The following is a 17007-nucleotide window of genomic DNA, read 5'->3' as shown; positions in this document are numbered from 1 at the left end:
CACGAGGACTATTGTTCTAGATGCATGTCCCCACTCATTTCTATGGAGATGTTGTTGAGACAATAGTGTATCTTATGAACCGACTTTCCATCAAAAACACTCAATCTTCAGTCTCCTCAACAATTCCTTTTCCTTGATGAACCAAAAATTAATTTAACCCTCAAGATCTCTGGTTGTATTTGCTTTGTCCATGGTATGAGTCCTAGAAATAAATTTGACCCTAAGTCCATCAAGTGTCTTTTTTTGTTATTCTCCTATTCAGAAGGGATATAGATGCTTTGATCCTCATTGAATCCTTACCTTTGTTCTAATCATCCCATTCTTCTTTTCAAAGGGAAAGTGTTGGTGAAGATCAGACTCCCTTTTGCTTCCATGTTCCTACTCCAGTTTCTACTAGTCCATATACTGCTTCTACTTGTAGTGCAGTATTCCTTCTCCTCCTCATCTGAATCGATCTTAGTCGATCTAGACTACAATCAGTCTTGAATTAAAAAGAAAAGGGATGCAAAATTAAAGAGGAGAAGAAGAGAAGAGAGGAAGAGAAAAGGTACACGAAGAGAGTTTCAAAAAAGAGAGAGGGAAGATCATGTAAGAGGGGGACAGGTGATCATAGGACAAGAACTGGGAAATGCAATGGGCTATGGATGTGGTGCAATGCCGTTTGCCTTTACGGACTGCAATGGGGAGGTCAATGTCATCCATGAAGGGATGAGAGATCCAACCTATGGACGCCCAAAGATTGCGGAATAAGGGGCGAATTTCAAAAATTTTTTCTCCCTTCAACTGGGAATCGTATTCCCTATTTAGAAAATCATATTTTCAAGGATCAATCTTGAACCATAAACTGAACCAGATCTGAACCAAAAGGAGTGGGAGAGGATTATACCTGATACGGAGAAATACTATCTCCCAATGGAGGTGTTCACGCCCAAGGAAGGATCCAAAGACTGCTCTCACTGAAGATGGCGCAGTGCAGGATGGAGCAGAATCAGCAACGTTCTTCAAAAGAACTTGACCCTTCACAAGAATCAACTGGACGGCTTGTGAGTACAGCTCCAACCAATCTTTTCCCAAAAGATTGAAATCAAGATCCAATCTTGATTGCTCCCAAGAACTGGAGATCGAACTGAAGGAATGGCAATGGCAGGAAGGTGGCGGCAAAAGAGAATTCGCAGTATGCAGGAAATCTCTCAATCTCTCTTTCTTTAAAGAGAAGAATGCTATTGATGTTGTTGTGTGCTTCAAGGCTGCCGCCCCCTTTCTCCTTTTATAATCTTAAAGGGATCAGCTCCTAATCAGATTAGGAGTTGCTAATCCAAATCATATTTGGGTTAGAAGTCCCTTAGTGATAAGGGATAATCCTTATCTTATCTACAGATCAGATCAGCTGTCTCCTAATCTAATTAGGAGGCTTCCAGATCTAAATCTTATTTAGATCTTGGACTCTCTGAGTGGATAGGGTCTAAGCCCAATCCTTTTAGCTGACCCACTTCAGAATTCGCCCCCTTTATATGACTGATCAAATCAGCCCAGTTCGAAATGGGCTTAAGGCCCATTTAAGGTTATGTACTCAAAAAACTTCCAAATTGCTGCCCAGTTGGGCTTCCTTGTATGGCGTGGGACCCAAGCATTGATCTACACATCAGCCACATGGGTTCAACCCAGCCTTTGTTACAAGGCCTGGCCGAATGCACTGCTGAAGATAGTGTACCCCCTGAAACCCATCAAATGGGCTCTATGGGCCCAACACTTACACTAAGTGGTCCCTGGGCCAAGCCACCTTGTAACACCCAGGGACTGTGGGCAGATGCAAGATTAGCCCATCAGGTGTTATCCTCAATGGTCTTACACTTAACCTCTCAGCCCATAATGATCATACACTGCCCGACAAGAGAAGACCTCTCCCTCGGCTGCAAGGAACAGTGTTGCACTCTCCACTTATATGGATCCCGGGAATTAAAACCTTCTTGCAAACATTTTAGAAACCATAATATATATACTTTTATATCTTATATAAAATATATTTTGCAAAACAAATCTCAACGGTTGAAATCGGCTACCGGCAGTCCTGGTTTCCATCAGTGAGAGTGCATCCCTGATCATTACCTTTGTCCGACAAAGGGGCTGATCCTATCACTATGATCACCCACTTAGATGAATTCTCGGACTGTCCCAACATACCCAGGTTTTGACCCCCGCTAAGGATCTCACTGATTGGTACATCAAAGATAGCCCAATCCGACACCTAGTGCAGTATCATAATCGAGTCTAGGGGTCGGGTGTAACTTTCCAGTTTTGCCCATCAATCTCCAAGGTCCAGGGCAATACTGGAAATCTGGTCCAGTTCAAAGATTCAATTAATCCTACACTGTATGTGCCTAGGGTCTCACCCTGGCAGCTGAGACAGGCCACCCCAACCGACTTGGTGGCACTACAGTGTCAGCCTTGTCAGGATAGGTCTCCCCAGACCGACCCACTGGCTGTGAACATTCTAAACTAACACGAGTCTCATTAAGTGTCCAGTTTAAGGGTATTACACAGAAACATACCGAGGGAACATGAATCAAATATGTATCTTTATTCATTTACAATAAACTCATAAAGTACATCATTCTGATTGAAGCTAAGGGCATACAAAACTGTCTAACAATCCAAAGGAGGTAAGGGCTCCACAATGGAAGGTATCTCAGTGGAAACCGGATCTGATAAAGGAACTATAGTATTTGGATCCGCAGAAGGAACTAGGGCTGGCCTGGACTGCTGATGACCTAAATCAACCTGCCTTCACCGCCTGTGATAGACTCTCAAATCCCAACACCTCTGACACCCCTCCCCATTACATCCCTCATCACTCAATGCAACAGGTAAAGGAACTTCTAATGAGTTAACCCCACACTCACTACTTTCCCCCTGACCCTAAGATAATAGGGTACATCCTCAAAGAAAGTGACATCCATAGAGACAAATCTTCTCCCAGAAGTGGGTTCATAGCAACAATATCCCTTTTGAGTTTGTGCATAACCGAGAAAAATACATTTGGAGGCCTTAGGATCAAATTTCGAACGATGAGGTCCAAGAATCTAAACAAAGCAAGTACAACCAAAGGTTTTAAGGGGAACAATAAACAAGTCTTTATCAGGGTATAGGATGGTAAATGGAGGCCTCATATCAAGAACCCATGAAGGAACTCGGTTGATGAGATACACTATTGTAAGAATAGCATCTTCCCATAAATGAATAGGCACATTGGAGTTAAACATGATGCATCTGGCCACCTCCAATATGTGTCTATTCTTCCTCTCAGCAACCATTATGCTATGATGTATGAGGACAAGTACTTTGGTGGATAATCCCATGGTCAAGCAAATAAGAGGCTAATTGATTGGCAAAGTATTCTTTCACATTATCGGATATGAAGATTTTGATTTTGACCCCAAATTAGGTTAAAATCATTTGATGAAAGATCTAGATCAAAGCAGGAACCTCATCTCGAGAACGCATAAGGTAAACCCAAGAAAAACGGGTATAGTCATTGAAGAAAACTGAAGAGAAGAGAGTTGAGGGTTCGGCAATGAGGGTCTGAGAAGAGGATTTCGAGCACTTGCTCTCTCAACCCCCTAACACTGTTTTATTAGATATATTTGAATAATTACAAGGAGGCCCTTAGTTGGGCAAGAATTTACAAAGAACTTAGTATTGACAGGATGGGCCCAGAATAAGGCCCATTACAAAAAAGAAACATAAATAACAAGAAAGAATAAACAACCTACAACCTATGGGCCATTCGACCCATCTTCTCTACACTCCCCCTCAAGTTGAGCATAGATGTCAATCATGCCAAGCTTGCTGGTATCATGCTGAAGTTTTGCCTTGGGAATGCCTTTGGTGAGAAAATCTGCCAACTGTCCTTCAGATGTGATGAAAGGAGGACACACTTCACCCGAAGAGACCCTTTCCCTAATGAAGTGTCGATCAACTTCAATATGCTTGGTTCTATCATGTTGCACTGGGTTGTGAGCAATGTTGATGGCAGCCTGATTATCACAGTACAACATCATTGGCTTGTCATATTCAACTCCAAGTTCTTCCATCAAAGATTTTAGCCATAATAATTCAGAAACCCCATGTGCCATGGCCCTGTATTCTGCTTCAGCAGAAGACCGAGCAACAACTGATTGTTTCTTGCTTCTCCAAGAAACAACATTACCAGCTACCAAGCTGCAATACCCAGAGGTAGATCTTTTGTTATCAATGTTCCCGGCCCAGTCAACATCGGTGTAGGCTTCAAGTTTCATATGACCATGCTTGGCAAACAGAATACCCTTTCCTGGGGAGCCCTTCAAATAACATAGGATTCTCTCTGCAGCTGCCATATGAGTGTCTCGGGGAGCATGCATGAATTGGCTAATGCAACTGACTGCATATGCAATATCTGGCCGAGTCATGCATAGGCACAAAAGTTTCCCAAGAAGTCTCTGAAAGATTCCTTTGTCTTCTAACAATGACCCTTCTGAGGCTGAGAGTTTATGACTCATATCAATAGGAGTAGCAACTGGTCTAGCACCCATCTTTCCAGTTTCAGAGATCAAGTCAAGAACATACTTCCTTTGGGAGATAAGAATCCCATCCTTGGATCGAGCCACTTCTATACCAAGAAAGTATCTCAATTCCCCCAAATCTTTAATCTCAAACTCTGTATGGAGAAAAAATTTTAGATCATGAATTCCTGAGGCATCATTACCAGTCACTACAATATCATCTACATACACAATGAGGTATACTGCCAGAGGTCCACTCCTCTTCCCAAAAAGAGTATGATCGGACTGTGTCTGCACATAACCAAAGTTAACAAGGGCTGTTCTAAATCTCTCAAACCATGCTCTAGGGGACTGTTTTAGTCCATAAAGAGATTTCTTCAGCCTGCATACCTTCCCTTTCATATCAGTTCCATACATCCCTGGAGGAAGAGACATGTAAACCTCCTCATGTAATTCACCATTTAGAAATGCATTCTTCACATCCAATTGATAGAGGGGCCAGTCAAAGTGAGCAGCTAAAGATAGAAGAACCCTCACAGATGTCATCTTGGCAACAGGTGCAAAAGACTATAAATAATCAATCCCATATATCTGTGTATAGCCTTTTGCAACCAGCCTAGCCTTGTACCTTTCAATGGTGCCATCAACTCTGTATTTGATAGTAAAGACCCACTTGCAACCAACAGGATCCTTCCCTTCAGGCAAATCCACCACTTCCCATGTGTCATTCTTGTGTAGGGCATCGATTTCAGATCTCATAGCATCCCTCCATTCTGGAATCTTAAGAGCTTCTGACACAGACCTGGGAATAGGATGAGAAGCAACAGAAGAGAGATAGGCAAAGTATGAAGGTGAAAGCAAACTGTAAGAAAGGTGCTTGGAAATGCAGTGTGCAGTGCACTTCCGTTTTCCTTTTCTAACAGCAATGGGAATATCAAGGTCAGGAAATGATGAATCCAAAGGTGCTGAAACAGTACCTGTTGTCTCTTCTGTGACTGGAAATGTATGAGGCTCATGTGTTGTAGGAGAAGCAACCTGCACATTTCTGGATCTTTGCCTGTGATACACCTTGGGGTTGAGGATAGGACGAGGAGGTAGAGTACTAGGACAAGGAGAATGGAGTGACTGATCCACCCTTGATTCATTTGAAGGAGAGGCAGACACATCAAGAGACTCAACAGGGACAGGAAGAGGAAGAGCAAACACCTGTGTCAAATTCTCCCCCTGTGGACAATGTCCTTCTGGAGAGGAACCATAAAAGGGGGAAAGCTCATCAAAGGTGACATCCATTGAGACATACCAATTGCCAGACTTTGGATCAAAACAACAATAACCCTTCTGTGTGGGGGAATAACCAAGGAAGATACACTTTTGAGCTTTGGGTTCAAATTTATGCCTTTGGACACTTGGAACATGTACATAACAGGTGCAGCCAAAGACACGAATAGGAACAGGAAAAAGATCCTTGTCCGGATGAAGAAGAGTGAAGGGAGACTTAAACCCCAAAACACTAGATGGCATGCGGTTTATAAGGTAGGTAGCAGTAAGTACAACATCACCCCAAAACCTGGTAGGGACATGTGAGGCAAATAAGATACTTCTTGCAACCTCAACAATATGCCTGTTTTTCCTCTCAGCAACCCCATTCTGTTCTAGGGTCCTAGCACATGAGCTTTGATGAATAACCCCCATGTCAGAAAGATAGCAGGATAGGTTTTTCTCAAAGTATTCTTTTGCATTGTCCGATCTGAAGATCTTAATCCTGATATCAAATTGGGTTAGAACAAATTCATGGAATTGTTTTACAAGTCTTGGAACTTCATCACGGGATTTCATCAGGAATATCCAAGTGAACCATGAAAAGTCATCAATAAACAGGATAAAATATTTGTAGTCACCCATGGAGGGTAAGTGGTAAGGTCCCCATACATCAAAATGCACAATATTAAAAGGAACAGAAGATCTTTTATTGCTCAAAGGATAATTGCTTCTACAATGCTTTGACAATTCACAAGACTCACAATGTAGATTGGACAGACTAATTCCCTTAAACAGTTCAGGGAATAGATGACTCAAAGCAGAAAAAGACAGATGACCAAAACGATAATGACACAACATAATCCGACTAACAGACTCTGAAGAGACAGATCCAAGAGCAACATTCCCAAGATGATCAGTGCATTGTCCCGGAGTATCAAGCAGGTATATTCCGTTCGCCTCATGGCCACTCCCAATCACCTTCTGAGACTCCAGATCCTGAAAAACACAGTAGGAAGGAAAAAAAGTTACACAACAGTTTAGTGACTTGGTTAAACTACTCACAGACAACAGATTTGTATTTAGTTTAGGTACATGAAGGGCAGAAGGAAGGTACAAGGAATTCGTAGCATTGATGGTTCCCTTACCAGAGATAGGGGCAAGTGAACCATCAACTAAAGTGATTTTATCACGTCCAAGAAGTAAGTCATATGAAATAAACAAGGTAGACAGATTGGTCATATGGTCAGAAGCACTTGAGTCAATCATCCAAGGGATCTTGAGATTACCTGAAAAGGTAGCATGATTGGTAGAAGCCCTTATACCTGAATGAGCAAATGCTGAAGTAGTAGAATTTCCTGAAGGGTTGGAAGGAGAGGTCACATCACTCAGCTGACTGATCATCTTCCCAAACTTTTCATATTCTGCTCTTATGGCTGCCAACTGTGCAGAAGCAGACATCTCTTCACTATCTGACCCGGTAGCTACATTTGCACTTCCTGATCTTTTACTATCATGTTTTTTCTGAAACCAAATGGGAACAAGATTAGGATGTAACTTCCAGCACTTGTCTTTGGTGTGCTTTGGCTTCTTGCAGTACTCACATATAACTTCTTTCTTTCCTATGCCACTAGAAGTTCTAGCATTACCTTTAGGTTTAATCCCCATATTGGCAAAGTGATCATTAATATCAGCCCCTTGAACCTGAACAGCCCTTCTGCTCTCTTCACTACTCACCAATGCATAAGCTTGTGACAAAGAGACACACTCCTTGGAAAGAATATTCTGTTTTGTGATATCATATTCTGGGTTTAGTCCAGTTAAGAACTCAAAAACCCTGTTCCTTTCAACCAATTTTCTGTAGGTCTTTGCATCATTGGTGGTGTCCCAAGTTACAGCTTCTATTAGGTCAATCTCTTGCCATAGAGACTTAAGGGTTGAGAAATATACAGCAAGAGGTTTCTCTCCTTGCCTTAAATTCTTTACATCACTTCTCAATTTATATGCCCGTGCCACATTGAGTTTTTGGGAATAGGTTTCTGCAACACTGTCCCAAATTTCCTTTGCTGAATTCATCCATAGGTAGTGTTGACTGATTTGTGGCAGCATTGAGTTCACAAGCCACCCAATGACAGTGTAATTTTCTTGCATCCACTTCTCGTAGGATGGATCATCTTCTGGGGGAGCCTTCTTACTCCCGAAAATGAACTCCCACTTTCCTCTACTACATACATGAATCTTTACTGATTGTGACCATGCCAGATAATTAGTTACATCTAGTTTAACTGTGATCACAGTCAATAAGGAGTCACTTGGAGTCCCCTGAACCAGTCCATATTCAGCACCACTTTTGTTTTCAAACTCTGAGGAGTACATCATGTAAACACTCCAAATATGATTTCAGATGACTTCTACAAGTATACTGAATAAGGACAAGCAAGAACAGAGTTCAGCCGACCACAAGAAGGCAGTACACTGAGTTCAGCCTTCAAGAAGTAAAACAGAAACTTCTAGATACTCAGCCGAAGTACCCTTTTCAAATCTGGACTTCAAAGTAAATACCACTTGGCACTCAGCCGAAGTACCCTTTTTACAAACACAGTGTGGGCAATAGAGACAACCCCACTGTCAAGAGGAGAAAAAAGGCCTCAAGAACAGTTCGTACAGCCCCCCAAAAAACAGCCAGATATAAGCAACAATCCACAGCCTTGTTACAGGGATGTTTCAGCTGTTTGACAGTCCAATAAGGAGTGAAAAACAGCCCAGAAATTTCTGGGTTAAACCAGATTCAATGGCAGCCGAAGGTAGTACAGAACAACCAAAGCTTTCGAATAGTTCAACAGTCCAAACACAGTCGAAAGCAATACAGAACAACCGAAAGAAAACTGAACCCAGAAATCTGAGTACAACTTACAGTTTCGAACCAGAAGAAAACTAAACCCAAAAATCTAAGTACAACTTACAGTTTTGAGCTTCAACAGAACCGAACTGTTCCTCTTCCCCTTTTTCTTTTCTCTGATTCTTCCTGGCCACCGAACCACTTCTCCAAGAGATTCAAGTCTTGGGCACTTCCAATGACCTCCAAGAATCAGGCAACACGAGTCAAGCTTCCAGCCCTAGGATACTGAAGTTCAGGTATGCTCTGATACCATGAAGAAAACTGAAGAGAAGAGAGTTGAGGGTTCGGCAATGAGGGTCTGAGAAGAGGATTTCGAACACTTGCTCTCTCAGCCCCCTAACACTGTTTTATTAGATATATTTGAATAATTACAAGGAGGCCCTTAGTTGGGCAAGAATTTACAAAGAACTTAGTATTGACAGGATGGGCCCAGAATAAGGCCCATTACAGAAAAGAAACATAAATAACAAGAAAGAATAAACAACCTACAACCTATGGGCCATTCGGTCCATCTTCTCTACAGTCATCAACAAATAACAAGAAATATTTGTACCCCCCCATAGCAGTGATGTGATAAGGACCCCAAACATCAGTATGCACAATATCAAAAGGATTATTACTTCTTTTATTACTCAATGAATAAGATGTTCTACAATGCTTTACAAGCTCACGACTCTCACATCTCAAACTGGACATCTGAACAGACATAAATAAATCAAGAAACAGACTCTTCAAAGACCGAAAAGACAAATGACCCAACCGATTATTCCAAAGCATAACCTGACTAACGGATTGAGAAACAAGACTTCCTATCTTCACTATCTTCCCAATGTGAACTCTCTCCAAGTAGATAGATCCCATTCGTCTCACGGCCAGTCCCAATCACCTTCCTTGTCTCCAAGTCCTGAAAAACACACCAGCCAGGGAAAAAGGTTACTGAACAATTCTGATGTTTTGTAATGCTACTGACTGAAAGCAAGTTAGTATTAAGCTTAGGAACATGCAGAATTGAAGATAAGGAGATGGCATTAGACAACTTGATGTCTCCCTTGCCAGAAATGGGAACAAGGGAACCATCAGCAATGGACACTTGAATGAGCTCCAGTGTTACCTGGAGCTGAAGCATGATAAGCTGAGGCCCGAGTACCTGAATGAGCAAAAGCTGATGTGGGAGCTGATGGCGGCTAAGATGATTGAGCTGAATTGCCAACTTCCTTTTCCAATTGAGTCAGGGCAGCCCGGAGCTAGGGTGTCTAGAGGTGTGCCTTTTGTGCCCAATGATTGAGCTGAATTGCCAACTTCCTTTTGCTCCTGAGTTTTGCCGGGACTAAATGAGGGTGCAGCTTCCAAGAGGTGTCTTTAGTATGTTTGGGTTTCTTGCAATGTTCACATACTAGATCCCGCTTGTCTTCCTTATTTATACCCCTCTCCGTATCACCACCGGACTTAGGTTTAACTATTGCCAAGGCTGGTGGGAAGGGCTGATGCTGCATCATAACCTTTCTCCTAGTCTCTTCACTATCTACTAAAGAGTAGGTTTGTGATAGGGTTACACTGTCTCTTGTCGTTGGTTGTTGTCTCACAATATCATAATCAGGATTCAGACCAGCTAGGAACTCAAAAACCCTATTAGTCTCAACCTGCTTTCTATGAGTCTGTGCATCCTTCTGGCTTTCCCACTCAAGTGTTTCTAAGTGGTCAATTTCATGCCACAAAGATTTCAGTGTAGAGAAGTAAACCGAGACTGGTTTCTCTCCTTGCTTAAGGTTGTTAACCTCACATTTCAGTTCATAAGCCCTAGCAACACTAAGGGGTTGGGAGTAGGTCTCTTTCATGACATCCCATATTTCCTTAGTTGTTTTTGCCCACAAATAGTTCCGACTGATATGTGGCTGCATAGAGTTGCACAGCCATGTCATAACCAAATAGTTCTCCTGAACCCATTTGGTATAGGTTTGGTGCTCCTTAGTTGGTTCTTTCACATCTCCTAACAAGTAGCTCAATTTTCCCCTACCCCCAGTGGCCATCATGGCCAATTGAGCCTAGGTAGTTTGATCCATCAAACTTAATGGTTGTAATCTGAAAGGTATTCTCAGACATGTTACCAGAATTGCTAGTCCCAAAAACACCTTCCCCTTGACTCTTGAACTCCATTCTTGATCAAGAATAAATAAAAAAAAACCTTTTTAATTACTGTAATAAGAGAAACAACACCCAAACAACTGATAACAGCCAGCCTAGGTCTTCCGAAGAACACAAAAAACAGAATTCTGAGTGAAACCAGTTCAAATTCTGATTGAAACAAATAACAGTTCTGAATTTTAGGGTTTTCTCTCAAAACCCTAAAGAAAACACAAAGATTTTCCAGCCGAACCTCTCAGACTAAACCAAGATGAACTTTTCTAAAGTCAATCACAAGGAAAAAGCTTACTTTATGATAAAATCTCTGGCCGCCACCTTCTGGTTGATGCAAAACCCTAATCTTGAGGATCCGAAGCTTCTTCTGATTCTTCCTGACTACTGGAACTCTCCCAAACTTCTACAATCTCTTTAGTAGCAGCCGCACACTACCAGTAACCTCCAAGAATCAGCCGATCCTCCTTCCTTGTTGATAAACTTCCAAACCTAGGAGGTTCTCATGCAGTCGGCCTAATCGAACTAGCATAAGAGCTCCTAGGTCGGCTTTGATACGAAGTAGTCGATCTAGACTTACAATCAGTCTTGAATTAAAAAGAAAAATGATGCAAAATTGAAGAGGAGAATAAGAGAAGAGAGGAAGAGAAGAGGTACACGAAGAGAGTTTCAGAAAAGAGAGAGGGAAGGTCATTTAAGAGGGGGACAGGTGATCATAGGACAAGAACTGGGAAATGCAGTGGGCTATGGATGTGGTGCAACGCCGTTTGCCTTTACGGACCGCAATGGGGAGGTCAAGGTCATCCAAAGGAGGTAAGGGCTCAACAGTGTAAGGTATCTCAGTGGAACCTGGATCTAATAAAGGAACTGTAGTACCTAAATCTGGATCTGCAGAAGGAACTAGGGCTCGCCTAGACTACTGATGACCTGTAATCATTCATGGAGAGAGAGAGACGAGAGAGAGAAAGAGAAAAAGAGGAAGATATGATTGAGAGAAAAAGAAAAACCTTATTCTGGCTACCGCCAGTTCATTATTTATATTAACTTAATATAAAAAGAATGGAAATTACAAGTATGCCCCTGGTGGCACTCCCTAGAAACAAACTAATAAGAAAGAAAGAAAATAACTAACTAACAACATCTTAAGAGGACAACCCACTAACAGCAACTATAAAATAATAATTAAATAATCCTCACAATACTCCCCTTCAAGTTGGTCTGAATATGTCTATCATGCCCAGCTTGTCACATAACTCATTGTACCGTGAGTATGGAAGCCCTTTTGTGAGGACATCAGCGAGTTGTTCCTTGGAGTTGACATAAGGGATGCAGATTTCCCTTTTTTCCAATTTTTCCCTTATGAAGTGTTTGTCCACCTCAATGTGCTTGGTCCTCTCATGTAGGACAGTGTTGCTGGCAATGTTTATGGCTGCCTTGTTGTCACAGTAAAGAGACATAGGATTATGAACAACAACTCCAAGCTCCCCTAGAAGATTTTTTAGCCAAAGGACTTCAGTCACCCCATGTGCCATAGCTCTAGATTCAGCTTCAGCACTTGACCTTGCTACCACACTTTGTTTCTTGCTTTTCCAGGTCACTAGGTTTCCTCCCACAAATGTGCAATACCCACTCGTGGACTTTCTGTCATCCACAGCACCTGCCCAATCAGCATCTGTAAAGACTTCCACCTTTAGGTGATTATGTTTACTGAATAGTAGACCTGTTCCGGGATACTTTTTCAAGTATCTAAGAACTCTCTCTGTTGCCTCCATGTGTGGTTTCTTAGGAGAGTGCATGAATTGGCTTAGAACCCCAACTGAATAGGCAATGTCTGGACGGGTCATAGACAAATAAATCAGCTTTCCCACTAACCTTTGGAACTGTTTCACATCTTTCAGAGGTTCACCATCACAGTCACCCAACTTGTGGTCAACATCCATGGGAGTATCTGCTGGCCTTGCACCTAATTTGCTTGTGTCCTGTAATAGATCAAGGATGTATTTCCTTTGAGAAATGAAGATACCATTTTCTGAGCGGGCGACTTCAATTCCAAGGATTCAGGGGACCTAAATCTTTCACTTCAAATTTAGATGCAAGGAATTGTTTCAATTTTTGTATTTCTGAACTCCAACTTCCTGTAATGATGATATCATCCACATACACTATCAATACAGCAACCAGTTCCTGACATATCTTCACAAAGAGTGTATGATCAGACTAACATTGTTTGAAGCCCACTTGCTGAACTACCATGTGAAACTTACTAAACCAAGCTCTGGGAGATTGTTTTAAACCATAAAGAGACTTTCTCAGCTTGCACACCTTATTTTCACTTCCCTTGGCACAAAATCCAGGGGGTTGAACCATGTATACTTCCTTCTCTAAGTCACCATTCAAAAAAGCATTCTTTATGTCTAGTTGATGCAATTTCCAGTCAAAATTAGCAGCCAATGACAGGAGAACCCTAATTGAGTTCATCTTAGCTACTGGAACAAAATGTCTCATCATAGTCAACCCCGTACACTTGGGTGTACCCTTTGGCTACTAATCTTGCTTTGTACCTTTCAACTGTTCCGTCTGCCTTGTGTTTAACTGTAAACACCCACTTACACCCCATGGGGTCTTTCCCCTTTAGAAAATCCACCAATTCCCAAGTTTGATTTTTATGAAGAGCATTAATCTCCTCCTTCATGGCATCTGTCCATTCGGACCAGAACCTGCTTCTCCTCTTCCACACTACTACTCTCCCCCTGAGGAGAAGCAGGGAAGAATGGCTCAGACTCAAAGAATGATACATTCATAGACACAAAAAACTTATGACTGACGGGATCAAAGCACCGATAGCCTTTTTGAGAGGAGGGATACCCCAAAAAGATACAAGGAATGGACCGAGGGTCTAACTTACTTCGAGGAGACAAATCATGGACAAAGGCACGATAACCCAAAACTCTCATGGGAGTAGAAAATAAAGGGGACTGAGGGAACAACAACTGATGAGGGGCCATGTAGTTCAGCACTTTGGAGGGCATGCGATTAATGACATAAGCAGTTGCAAGTATAGCATCCATCCAAAACCTTTTTGGAACATTCATGTGTAACATCATCCTGCGAGCTACCTCAAGGTGTCTATTTTTTCTTTCTGCAACACCATTTTGTTATGGTGTTCTGGCGCATGAGCTCCTATGAATAGATCTGTGGAAGGCAAAGAACTCATTGAGCTCACCATGGAAGTATTCTTTTGCATTGTCGGGTTGGAAGATCTGTATTTCAACATGGAATTGCATAAATACCATCCTCTGGAAGTATTTCACAATCTTTGGAACTTCGTCTCTACTACGCATAGGGAATACCCATGTATAGCGAGAGTAGTCATCAATCAATGTGATAAAGTACTTATATCCGCCCTCAGAGATTACGGTAGAGGCCCCCATACATCAGAATACACAACATGAAAAGGAACTGCTCTGTTGACCAGCTCTGTGAGGATGACACCTGAAAAGTACTTATATCCGCCCTCAGAGATTACGGTAGAGGCCCCCATACATCAGAATACACAATATAAAGTACTTATATCCGCCCTCTGAGGATGACACCGAGAGACCAGCTCTGTTGTCAAGAATGTAGAGACCATCCACTAGGCTCGCTCTACCAATCATCCTCCCAGAAGTTAGGTCCTGAAAAACACATGAGCCAAGAAAAAAGGTTACACTATAGTTTAAATAACTTGTGATATTACTAATTGAAAGCAAATTTATAGGGAGTTGAGGGACATGCAATACACAATTCAGGTTAAGGCCATGGGGAAGAGATATTGATCATTGGCCTGCAATGGAGGAGAATGAGCCATCTGCAAGCCTCACTTTATCCTTTCCTGACAAAAGGCTATAAGTCTGAAACAAGTTCGGCTTACCGGTCATGTGGTTAGAGGCCCCTGAGTCAATGATCCAAGGGGAACCAGTGGAAGTGACATGGAATGCAGAAGTCGTATTACCTGATGTAGATGCAAATGAAGTAGGAGTACCAGTGACTGAGCTATCCATGTGTCGCAAAGCCCTATCATAAGACTCCAAGTGGTCTCTGAAGGAATTCATTATATCTTCCTTGGGGTCAGAATTATTAAGGTGGTCCTGGGTAGTACCGACAACCTGAGTATCTTGGGTTGCCACATGTGCTACATTATGTGATGTGTTCATCTTCTTCTGACCTTGCCCTTTACCCTATTCTTGTTTCTTCACTGCCCACTTGGGTTTCCTGTGAATGTCCCAACATGTGTCACATGTATGCCGTGAGCGCCGACAGTGGGTACAAAACAACTTGTCTTTATCATCAGCTTTCTTGGCGTCACTTTTCTTCCCCATGTTGTTATTACTCATTGCAACCAAAGCAACTTGTTGCTCCCCCTCGGTTGTAACCATCACACTCCGCCTACTTTCTTCTGATTGAACAAGGGCATATACCTCGTGAACCGACGACAACTCTTTGCTTCCTAGGATCTGAACTCTCAAGGGTTCATAGGCAAGGTTCAGTCCCAACAAGAAGGCAAACACACGCTGCTGAGAAACCAGCTTCCTGTAGGCCTTAGCATCGTCATCATGTTTCCACTCTATAGCCTGATAATGATCCAATTCTTTCCATATGGAAGTAAGGGCTGAATAATAGTAAGACAAACTACGATTTCCCTGTTTACAGGTTAACGATTCAGCTTGCAACTGGTAAACCTTGGCGTAATGCCTTTGCTCAGAATAGGTAGTTTTGGCCTGTTCCCAGATCTCACTAGCAGTGTCTGCCCACATAAAGTTCTTCTTCACATCAGATTCCATGGCTGCAAGGAGCCAAGACATCACCATACTGTTTTCTTGGTCCCACCTATCATGTTCAGCTGTCTCACTCTTGGGTTCTTTCACCCTTCCATTTATGTAACAAGCTTTTCCCCTTGCCGTTACATAAAGTTTACACTTTTAGCCCACTCTAGGTAGTTTAAACCATTTAAAGGGGTAATGGGCATGGGAAACATCATGTTTTCACCTCCCATACCAGCTGTGTTGCGGGTCGGTGTAACTCCCGATGAAGTTGAATCATAGTTTGCCATAGAGTACTGCTGAAATCAGTCCAAATCCCACACAACTACACAACAGCCACAAACAGAATACCAACCCTCAAGAAATTTACTTCTGGGATGTGGAAAAGAAAACAAAAAACTGCTGAAATCAACTTTGTGATGGTTCAGTCATTAAACCAGCCCGGTAATCAGTCCAACACCAGCCAAGGCAGACGTTAGAATAGTATACTATCAGTCCGACTACAACCCATACAGTCTAACAATCCAGCATCCAAACGAATGTATAGAACCAAGGAATAAGGCCTTCACACCATTGGCCAAAAACAAAAAAACAAGAACACATAACCTATCCAGCACCTGTACGAAGGTGCCAACCAGAAACTGACTTCACAGCATCGAACAGAGAAGAAAGGGAGTCTCTATCTGCATCGCCCTTCTTCGACTAGGGTTTCCTTGATATTACGACCAAGGAAGAACCCAAAGGAAGAGCCGCAAGTAGTCTGCTAGGGTTTCTCTTGAAGGGATGGGATATCCATCACATGGATGCCCAAGTCTTGCGGAATGGAAAGGGCGAATTTCAAAAATTTCTCCCATCTTTGCAGGGAATCGAATTCCTTATATTTAGAAAAACATGTTTTCAATGATCAATCTTGAATCAAGAACCAAACCAGATCTGAACCAAAAGGAGTAGGAGGGAGGATGTACCTGATACAGAGAAGCAATATCTCCCAATGGAGGTGTTCACGCCCAAGGAAGGATCCCAAAATCTGCTCCCACTGAAGATGGCGCAGTGCAGGATAGAGCAGAATCAGCAATGTTCTTCCAAAAGAACTTGACCCTTCGCAAGAATCAACTGGACGGCTTGTAAGTACAGCTCCAACCAATCTTTTCCCAAAAGATTGGAATCAAGATCAGATCTTGATTTCTCCCAAGAACTAGAGATCGAACTGAAGGTGATGGCGGCGGTAGGAAGAAGGCGGCAAGAGGGAATACGCAGGGTGCAGAAATCTCTCTTCTTGTGATTTTCAGCTCTGAAGAGAATTTGAACATCAATCTTTAACTGAATCGCCACTTTCTTTCTTTCATAATCTTAAATGGATCAGCTCCTAATCCCATTAGGA

General features: G+C 42.3%; 1 protein-coding gene across 3 annotated transcripts in view; it reads right to left on the bottom strand.

The window, feature by feature from the left end:
• Positions 1 to 17007, bottom strand: part of LOC104589712 (uncharacterized) — a 76049-nt gene that overhangs the window by 15047 nt on the left and 43995 nt on the right. The window lies entirely within an intron of this gene.

This window comes from Nelumbo nucifera, chromosome 3 (assembly GCF_055504915.1).
Source record: "Nelumbo nucifera cultivar China Antique chromosome 3, China Antique-T2T, whole genome shotgun sequence".
Classification (NCBI taxonomy): Eukaryota; Viridiplantae; Streptophyta; class Magnoliopsida; order Proteales; family Nelumbonaceae; genus Nelumbo; species Nelumbo nucifera.
This window is presented reverse-complemented; position numbering and strand designations above follow the sequence as displayed.